This window comes from Mugil cephalus, chromosome 3, assembly GCF_022458985.1.
Source record: "Mugil cephalus isolate CIBA_MC_2020 chromosome 3, CIBA_Mcephalus_1.1, whole genome shotgun sequence".
Lineage (NCBI taxonomy): Eukaryota > Metazoa > Chordata > Actinopteri > Mugiliformes > Mugilidae > Mugil > Mugil cephalus.
The window spans coordinates 25,423,595-25,434,557 of NC_061772.1; the positions used below are offsets into that span (position 1 = coordinate 25,423,595).

The 10,963-nt window shown below is 43.8% G+C and overlaps 1 non-coding gene across 1 annotated transcript; it reads left to right on the forward strand.

The window, feature by feature from the left end:
• The first annotated feature begins 1,711 nt into the window (after nucleotides 1-1,711).
• On the forward strand, nucleotides 1,712-1,784 carry trnak-uuu. Its single transcript has one exon. It is a non-coding gene; the product is annotated as a tRNA-Lys (tRNA).
• Nucleotides 1,785-10,963: the final 9,179 nt, after the last annotated feature.

Genomic DNA, 10,963 nt, shown 5'->3' on the forward strand with positions numbered 1-10,963 from the left:
GCAGATGCTATTGGAGAGCAACGGAAATGCATTGGTGGACCAAGAAAATAAAAGAAACACCCAAGTAGACATCCCTTCAAGAGAAGGAAGATGTACTCCAGTGCCATCAGCTCGGAAACAAGGGGAACCAGTGCGACTCTAGTGCTCACATCTACAGTCTGGACAAGCTGGGTCAAGAAATGTCTTGTTTTGACAAAAACTTGTGGCCAAAAAAAAAAAAATCTGTCAAACACAAAAATGGGTGTAGGATAAAAAAAAAAAAAAAAAATGACAGATGGTTCCTATGTATAGACAGGTTAAAATATTTGGCTCCAACTTTTAGCTCAGCTTATCCGCTACAAGTGTCAGTGTCAGTGAGCAACGGTGAGGGATGATGGATGTTGCTTGCAGGTTCCGGGGGTTGCATGGCCGCTAATGGATTTGGTCATAATTAATGGTTTTCTCATTGCCGGGAAGCACGGACAGATTCTTATCCATCCAGCGGTACCATCGGGGACGGCGGCAACCGAGATATCGTAAATCCATAGAACTGGGACAAGTTTTCCGAGAAGCTTTGAGCAACCTACCTGCCACGCACCTTGAAAACCTCAAACAGTTTCTTTAAAAGCAGAAGGCCTTCACTCTTTTTCCCCCCGTTTACTCAACTTTGCATGCAGTTAATTTGATACATAAAAGCTTCTGATGGCCGTTTTTAATAAAGTGCAATCAAGCTGATTAAAGGCGAACAACAAACCGCAAGATCGAGTTTGTTGATATTTATAGGTTTAAACGCGCAAATCAAGTGTGAAGCATAATCTTATAACAGTTTATTGGTTAAAATGGGTTTCTGTAAGCTGTACATTGGAATTGTTCTGCATGACAGAATAAATAGAGAATAAATAGGAGGAATTCATTTGAAAATATACCTGCACCATATGTCTCCTTACACATCTACAGCCAAAAAAACTATTACTTTGAAACGGCTTACAGCTGTTCTTGCTCAGGAGTTTGGCAAATGCACCCCGTCAAAATCAACACAGCAGCCAGAGAACGGCTTCACAGATTGGAGCAGTGTTTTTATCAGCCGTTTATCTTCTTGGCTAACAGATTAAAAAGGAACGATGTCTATATTGTACGTCCAAATAGTCAAAGCAAAATAACTAAAATATATAAAGAAATGAATAAGGTGCAGGTCTGAAAGTCGAACCCAGGCTAAAACACTATTAATAATGTTGAGGAATAACATTATCTTGGGACAAGTCTGTCACATACAGTGGGAAATGAAGTAGGATCTGAATGCAAGACACTAAGAGGAAGCAGGAGTAGGAGCTCAAAGTAAAATATAAGTAAAGAAAAACAACAACTCACAAATCTGGAACATAGGGCGCTGGAGGGATGGCAGGATAATCCAAAAACCTGCTCCAAAAGCAGATGAGGACCAAAACTAAAACTTGCTAAGGCAAGAAACTGAACAGTGAGACAAACAGGGAAAACATCACAAACGACAGGGCTATAGAGCCACCTGGGCAGAGAGGCTAATTAGACACAGATGAAACTAATAAGGGGGGGGGGGAACACACAAGGAGAAACCAGCCCAGTGAAAAGGGCGGGAAAACAGGAAGTAAAGCGTGACAAAAAACACCAAGGAAGAACTTTACAAAATAGAAACAGGAAACACAGGGAAAACCAAAACAGGGTCACGGAAAATACTCAAAATTCTCAAGGAAACAGAGCCTGGATGGCTCAGTCGGTAGAGCATCAGACTTTTAATCTGAGGGTCCAGGGTTCAAGTCCCTGTTCAGGCGAGCTTTTATGGAGTAGTGGTTAGCGGTGGTGCTTGGAATGAAGGGGTCCCACTCCCTTAACTCTGTATCATTCATTAATACACAGGATACGATATTGCGACCCATCGTGCCCAGACAAAGTACATTTAGAAGCCCAGTCCCACTGAAAACCAACCAGCAAGAAGACACCAGCTAACTAGCCTAGCTATCATTGGCGTTTCCATGTGGGCACCTCCCTTCACCAATGTTTCACTAAGTTAGGCCCACATCTCCTCAAGAAGGCTTAACAGTGAGTTCCAGCGTCCTGGAGTCACACCCCCATGCTACAATCGCATGACTTTCAACCACTGAGAGATTAGCTTTTTTTTTTAGCCCTTTTTACTGCTAATCAACAAAATACACAATTGTGTACCTCAGCTACCTCTATCCAGGAAGACGGTGTCAAATAAGTATGAATGCTTTATTGTTATCGTTCATGCATACACTATGCTGTGATACATTATGATTCAGATTGAAAATAATAATAAATCTAAAAAAACAGTAGTTTCCTTTCAGAGTAACAAGGTTATCTTACATTTCAGAGCAGTTTGGGTTTTTACCTAACTATGTCAGTGTTTCCCCACAGAGACGTGCAGCACTACTCTCTATTTAAAAACACACTGTTACTACTGTATTGTAGTATGACTTTGTATATTCATACTTAAAGTGGAGCACAGAAAAAGAAACAGAACAACAGGGAAAATGATACAGATTGACAAAAGGGAAACTGGCGGTTATAATGTGAAGAGAACAAATTCTCTTCATTTTAATGGTTTTAAAGATTTAGACTTTTCACATTTCACATAATGTACCCCTCTTTGTTTACAATGTGTATAATTTTTCACTTAACTCTACGTCCATGTCTTTGGTTGGTTTTTCTAACTACACTAGTTAGTGTAGTTAGTTAAGCCTGGAGCAGAAATGTACAAATATTAATATATTAAACTTTTATACCATAATGTTTTTTTTCTACCTTATTCTCTTTCTATTTTTTATGTAACTTATATTTAATGCATATTGTATTTTTTGCACCGTCTAGCCCTGTCTGTTGCTGTAACACCTACATCTTCCGCTTCTCGATCAGTAAAATCTTCTTATCTTCTGCTATCTTGTAGTATATGTGTCACAACTGCAATGACTTAAACAAAAAAATCTACAGACACTTCCTCTCCAGTACTGTCACTGTACGTCCATGGTGACATAGCCAGTTTGTTTTGCTTTCCCTTGTTTTATGCACGGAGAAAGGGAGACAATCGAGTTATTCTCTTACTTCCCATCCAGACGGAGGTAATGTGGCACACAGGAGGTACAGTGCATTAATAATAGATTTAAAAACGCAAGATGTCAAATGAAGGAAAATATTGCAGAATGGAGGGCGGTCCAGTGTTTCCATTAAGCCGTTGCAACTTGATTCATCTGCTGCAGCCTTTAGAGCACTTTAAATCCTAACAGTTAGCCCGGCTGTACAGTATTTCTGTCTGGAACTGTATTTGGCAGGCTTCCTTTTAAACACCTCCTTCCCCTCCCCGATAGCTCTCCTCGGGTGGAAAATGGCAGCGCAGATCTATCTATACTTAGCATAAGTGATTATCTTAGTATTACTGGCAGACGTTGTATGATGCAACACATGTAATTTATTCAAAAGATGTAAAAATAGAAAACCTTTTAACAATGACTTGCACCTGGTTTTGCCCTTAAAACAATATTAACTGCCGTGCAGATGGTAAAATGTGAGTACTATACCTACAGTAATGTTCAAAAGCTGAATATTAATTGAGTTTCACTCTAGTACCATGTCAGTTTTTGTCACATTTTACTGATATCAGAGAGGATGGCTGCTTTTTTTTTTTTTTCGTCCTGTCAGCTGTTGAGCAATCTAGTCTTTGAGCATGACACCATAGTAACTTAAAGATAATGAAACAAGCAGGATTTGTGTTTCTTCCAGTCACAGGGGCCTGAATCTAGGCCTCCTTGAATGTGAAGGGTGGTGTCCCCGCTTTCGCCAGCCAGCTGCCCATTTAATGGGATCTCCTGACAGGGACGGCGGCCGCGTGCTTCGTCTGTCATGTTTGCGAGCCCATTCCTGACCAGAAACAGGCTCGCGGCATGTGACATTATCATGCTATAAAAAATGAGAGATGGATTCATTACCGCAGTTAAGGAATGCACCGGCATGGCAGCGATTGCAGCGGACCCTGCGTACCCATGCAGTCACTTCAGTGAGTCACGGTCCGTCATTAGCTCAGAGACAATGAGCTAATTTTAGGATCTCCACCCTTTCACTCCACTGAAACAAATAAAAGAACTACATAGGCAGAAAATCAGCTGATGTTTTTTTTCACATCAGTCAATGAATGACATAGGATCATATAAATAGTAATAGGGCAAAGAGTTCACATTTGAATTGAAGCATAATCAACAGGGTTTGCATTGTTCTTTAGTTATCTTTGCACTGTATGCTACAGGAAGCGAAGTGTAACCCCTCACCTCGTGGTGACACCATTTCCTGTTAACTGCCATTGGCATTGTTTTCTTGAAGCAGGAAACAGAAAATCACAGAGTAAAAATACCTGTTTTGTTTTTTTTAGACAAATGCTATCCGGTATCTCTGACTAGTTCGCTGTCTGATCGATTTAAAGTGCTCACAGAACGTTTTGCATCACAAATCACTGTGCAGGCGCATACCTTTAGAGGCTCGAGAGTGCAGAAGCACTACTGACTGCTTATATAATATTGGAAACCACAACAGGCTTGTCATCACTTCAGGTGCGCCAACGGAGTGGGCTTATGGTATACACTGCTGATAAAATAACATGAAGACAGCCCCAGGGTAACATCTGTCTGGCACATGCTCATAGACTCTTTCTAGAACGATAAGGAAACTATTAGGAAACTGTTGACGTGTGAGGTTTGTTACAATTCAGTTTACAATTCAAACAGCTCTTCTTGATAAAAAAAAAAAAAGATTCGGAAATGATGCTGCAGTAGGGAAAATGAGACAAGAATAGAAGGGAAAAGAGAAAAAATAAACTCAAATTAAATGAAACAACAGCACAGCGCCAGCAAACTGATCTGTATTGCAGGGCTACTCTGCACCAGCAGTGGGTGACCTAATCTGGCATCACTCAGCATCCTGGCTCTAAACAGCGAAACATTTTCAAAACAAGCTTTGATGGTTTTCTAGGATTGTGCACACTTGACTCCAGTAGTAGCCTGCAGGTTAGCGAAACAGCATTCTGACAGAAAATTTGCCAGACCTGGACCGAGTACAAAAAGCAGAGTGAATACTGCTCTTACCCTCGAAAGCTACCATCAAAGTGGCAGTTGAGCAAGGCACAGAACCATCAATTGTTCCCGGGGTACTGCACATATGCCAGCAGAGGAGAAAAAAAACAAAAAAACATAACGGTATTGGGTAAGTGTAAAACTCTGAGTGGGTGTCAGGCTCTCCAGCTTTTAGCCGCCTGCTGTACCTTTTACATGAACTCATCTTGTTAAGTCAACATTAGAAAATCAGTTAAAAAAAAAAAAAGAGTCAACGCTGGGTTCTCTTTGGATAAATGTACCGTAACCGTGAAAGTATATTTTATTATTCATAACAACACTTTGCCTGTTTTTTTTTTTTTTTCTTGTATCGTTGCGAGAAAAGCACGAGATGTGAGCAGACTGCTGATTTCCCTTCATTTTGCATTTGAAAGTCGCAGCGATTTGTGTTATTACGGCTCTGTCAGGCTGATGGAGGCGGGATTGATGGGCCCGCTGAGCTGTTACCGAACGCTCGTAGGAGAATAGAGGTTACAGTCTTTTCCTCATCAGCCCCGACGACACGGTGATGAGTGGAGGCTTGTAGTTTTGACAGACAACTAAATGCGGAGACCTGCCACATACTTATAGCTGGATAAGAGGTACCATGTGACTCTAATTTTCAGGAGAAAAACACTGCAACTCTTGGAGAAATGCAAGACGGGGGCATAGAGGAGTTTATAGGAAGAGGGAGGGCAGGGGCGGGAGAGAAAGAGCGAGTGAAGCAAAGAGGAGCGGAGACATAAAATAATGAAAAGGGGGAGCTTAAAGAGAAACTAGGATGAACTTGTAGCATCAGTGATGCTGTGCATAACTCCATCAGCTTGTTTTGTGGACGCCTCCTTCCTTCGTTCTGCACGAAGTCCTCACTGCACCTCTGGGGACCCTTCTGTGAAACTCCTGAAATTTGCAGACCACACCACTGTCATCGGACTCATCCAGGACGGGGACGAGTCCGCATCCAGAGGGGAAGAGGAACTGCTGGTCCTCTCGTGCAGTCAGAACCACCAGGAGCTAAACCCGCTCAAGACTGTGGAGATGACAGTGGACTTCAGGAAGGGGTTGCTCTCCCTGGCTCTGACCTCTGTCATGGTCTGGATAGGGTTCAGCCCGCTATTTTCAGCTAGTGCCATTGGGATCACCTCAAGAGCATCAGCAAACGGCCTCATGGCATAATGTTCCAATGATGGGCACTTATCTGCAGTCAAGTTAACAGCCGGGGCGCACGCAATCTCCGAAGCTCCACCTCCATGCACGAAGCCTCTAACCAGATTGCGAATTACACACAGAGCATCATGGAGTGCACGCTGATCACCCCTCCAGGGATGAAAATGGTTACAGCCCTGGTTGTTTTTGCACTCCTGGATGACCAGCATGTGATCCTTGGTGGTGCCGAAGGAGATCTCCTTCACCACACCAGCTGTGCCCAGCTTCTCTGGTGTCAGCTCACAGAAACTCGGCATGATGTGGCTTCCTCATTCAGGGTCCTAGGGTCCACAATGTCCTGGGACCTGAAGTGGACCTCCCCACATTAACTCTGTGAGAAAGAAGGCCCAGCAGAGGTTGTACTTCCAGTGTCAGCTCAGGAAGTTCAACCTGCTCTAGGAGCTGCAGATCATTTTCTACACAGCTATAATCCAGTCTGTCCTGACCACGTCCATCACGGTCTGGTTTGGATTTGTCGCCAGGCACGACAGGGACAGACTGCAGACGACAGTCAGGTCTGTGGAGAGGATTATTGGTTGTGGTCTTCCCTCCATCCAGGACCTGTACCGGTCCAGGGTCAGGAACCAGGCAAGTAAAATTTCCAAGGGCTCCTCACATTTACAGTTTATTCAGACTCCTTCCTGACTCTTTCCCTCAGGCTGGCGTTACAGAGCGCTGCACGCCAAAACCACCAGGCTGTCACTCTGATCAACTCTGAGCAGCCACAGAGTGCGTGACCGTTCTCACACAACAGCTCTTCATTAATTGTATATAAGTACATATGATGTACGTATCTGCTTCTGCCCATTATTTTTTCTCTAAATTCTTTATTCTGATAGTCTAATTTACGTTGTACGGTTTTTCATGCTTTTATTTTCATGCCTATTTAAGTGCTTTGTCTTGTAGCAAAGTCAAATTCCTTGTACGTGCACACGTACTTGGCCAATACAGCTGATTCTGACACAGAGCAAACGAAAACGTGTCCGACAAAAGCAGGGACAGAAACTCTTGCAAGCAGAGCATGGCTACCTAACTGACCCAGAGGAAAAGGAGGGGCGAACAAAACAAGGTGGAGCAAAGGGGTTTTGTCTGTGTGAACTGAATAGTGATGGCCAGCACACCAGCGAGTACCAGGTCGAGAAAATTGGACGTGCACAAAGGCTACAAGCTTGATTTTGTCCAGGTACATATCGAGAGCGTTTTCACCCCCTTTTTCATTCTGCCTACAGAAAGAAAAACTAATAAAACATTAATTTAAAAAGAAAAAGATTGGAATATAATCACTCCATTGGTAGTCAGCCACGCTGGTCAATAGTTTCCGCCAAATTTACAGAGGGGCCAACATAGCTCGACCTTTTCAATGTCATGTAGTTCATCTGTTCGAGCATCTGCTCCTGAACAAAATAGCAAAGCGAGAAACAAGAATTAGGAGTCATGAGGAAGGCTGGTTGATTATAAAGGGAGAGGCACTGAGTTCACACCAACAGGCATGAGGACATATGGTCACTATGATCCTGCCATGCAACCCCCCCCGTCCCCCTCCCACACACACACACACACACACACACACACACACCCTTCTTTAATCTCTCTTTCGAGTTCAGTCCTTTTTGCGTGCGAGTGCCCGTATTGCACATCCTTCTAAAGCAGACATCAGTTGGTAGTTTATCTAACTCCACAGCCCTCCTTCATCACAACAGACTTCCAGCTGTCACAGAAGACATCCTTCCAGCCGCCACACTGAGGCGAGAAGAGGTTCAGTCCAGCAGAGCTACTCGGGTTCCTCTCCAACACATCAAGGACTCCTAGGAGGTAGGAAGCCGGAGCAAAGGGAGCTTTTCCTCTCTCCTGTGGCTCACAGTGTGCAAAGATAGTTATTATCAGTGGGAGGAGGTGAGGGAGCAACTCATGAGGCAATGAGGTGCCGAATGAATGCATCTCTTTCTTCCCTTTCTTTAGTCCCCCTTTCTTTGTGCCCGCCCTCCAGTGTTTCTCCCTCGCTGTGCTTCTCTTTCACCTTTCCTCTCCCCGTGCCTCCCGCGCTGCTCCTGCTCCACGCGGCTGACACAAACACAGGTAATTCTGACTAATGTGACAAATAAACTCTTCTAATCTCAACAAAGCGGCTGCTGCTTTCTCCTGTGCATTCATCTGCGTTAAATCAAAGGTTTTATGCAAATAAAGGTTTTTACGGGGTAGTTTTCATCCAAATAAGCAGCTATATCAGGTTGTAAGCCGGACAGGTTTGAATTTACTGTGTAAACAAGTGTCAGGCTTGCGTGCTGAAATGCAAACCTCCCCAACAGTCGCCTGTCAGAAGCCGACGCGCCCCCTCCACACTGCCGCCCCAACCAACCAGAGGGGCTTAAGTTTTTAATCAGGTGTGTCTGCTGTGTGACTCACCTTCTTCGTGATTTGAAACTGATGTGACCTTAAAGAGCTTAGCGCAACATCACCACTTCCACCGCAGAGCCTGTATGCAAAGCTTCACGCTGTCACCTGTGGAGTTTAGATAAATAATGGCGGCTGAACGCTGCAGTTGCACAAGCACGGACGTCAGATTCGCACATCGGGGTAGTCTGATCAGTCATATTCCGCCAAAGGCTTCATGCCTCCTATTTTTCTATATGCTTGCTGGGAAGTACATTACTGTGTTTTTATTGGCATGGCAGTAAAAGCATTTAAACATTAACAACAATACATCAGGATATATGGAGGCTGTCAGGTTGGTGTGCTGGGTATGGCCGGGAAGTACATTGCCAAGGCACAGCTGTCTTGTAAGCGAGGGTAGGTTCAGTGCGGCAGAAAGACAAAGCGTCACCCTGCAGTATTCATGAACAGTTTTTTAGGGGGAGGTGCTGAGTGCTCTCCTTTGTACTCGCCAGTCTACATATCCTGGCCTACATAACCTATGTGTGACAACAAGCAGTTGTCTGTTGGAGTGCTGTCTGCTCTCCAGAGAGAAAGTCTCGCGTTTCTCACACGCTGGCAGCACCTTGTACTCTGTTTAATGTGGCAAGCAGCCGATTCATTGGAATACAGGTGCACAGCGAAGGCTGCAAATAATGTCAGTTTCACCCACATCACAAATAAACATGTTTCCCCACGCTTTCCAAGTGTGCAGCCATGCAGTTTGGGCTGTATTTGCCAAGGTTTTGAAATGAGAATTACGCTGCCACCCGAATAGAATGGAAGAGGGCGGAATTTTGTTTTCGCTCAAAACACTGAGAATTTTACACAACAACAACAACAACAACACGAGTTTCCAGACATTGTAGACTGTAGGCGTGTCGCTATGTTTAACTTATGCCGATCAACCACAGCATTGAAACCACAGAGTGAATAATAATGACTATTTTGTGACAATTCAATGTTCTACAGCAAAACTTGGCAACTTGGACATGGCATGAGTGTGGATGTTACTTAAATATGTAACACCCACCTAGACCAGAACAGGCACCCCCACCCCACAGCAATGACACTCCTTGATGGCAGCAGTCATCCCCAGCAGCATGCAGCCTGACACAGACACACAGTTTAGCAACAACTAAAAAAGAATATATGAAAAGCTGCACAAGGTGTTGACCTGGCCTCCAAATTCAGCAAATTGATCAAGAATCTGTGGGATGATCCACAGAGGCCCCTCCCCTCAATCCATAGGAACCAAAGGCCCCCACTAACAACATCCTGTTACCAGACACCACAGGACACCCTCAGAAGCTCCATGTCCATTCTCCGATGAGTCACAACTGTTTTGGAGGCACAAGGGAGACCTACACAATATTAGGAAGGCAGTCATAATGTTATGCCTGATCGGTGTTTGGGTTATCTATATATGAATAATTACTGTCCTCTGTGTTTGACACTTTGTAAGCATCAGGCGGTTCTTCAGTTTACCCCATCAAGTCGTCACTGGGCATCAGTCTTCGCCCCTGTGGTCCTGGACGATGCCATCAGGAATGGATGTGGTCTAGATACCACACAGACCTCTGAGTACCATGCCAGATGCAGCTTTGCCACCCGTGGCACCATCTCAACCTTTTGAAATTTAACGGTTCATGTAAGTCAGGGCTGAACCATCTGGCCCTCTGAAGAGTTTTTGCATGTCAGAATGACTTTGGAGGTGATAAATGGACAACCTGATAGCTGCAAAATAGTTTTCAGTCATGTTTGATGCCATTGCACAGACCGTTTTGGTCTGTTTCATTTTAATCCTTGTCCATAATTTAGTAGTGAGTCACATCATTAATTTAGATATATTTAATAATTAGATATATTTCAGGTCTGAGGGTCTTTTTAAACAGAGGTAATATTTTGCCTCTTGCATTATCTTCGTATAGAGAGACAGCCTCTCTCCTTGTTAGACAGGGTGTCGTTCCACCAGTGTAATCCCGGTAACGTATTCATGCATGAACTGCTTGTTTGGTCTGACTTACAAATAACATGAAATATGATATCTGTGTTTAAGATATTCGTCCGGATTCCAAAAAGTATGGGGTGTTGTCAGTAACGACTGCAAACATTACACAAAAACAGTATTTCAACATCTGTCACCACTATGATTATGAAATAATCTGACCTGCCCCACACGGGTTTATGAAAAAGATCAGTTTCATATAAGAAACAAACAACTGGCTGAGATGGTATATGAA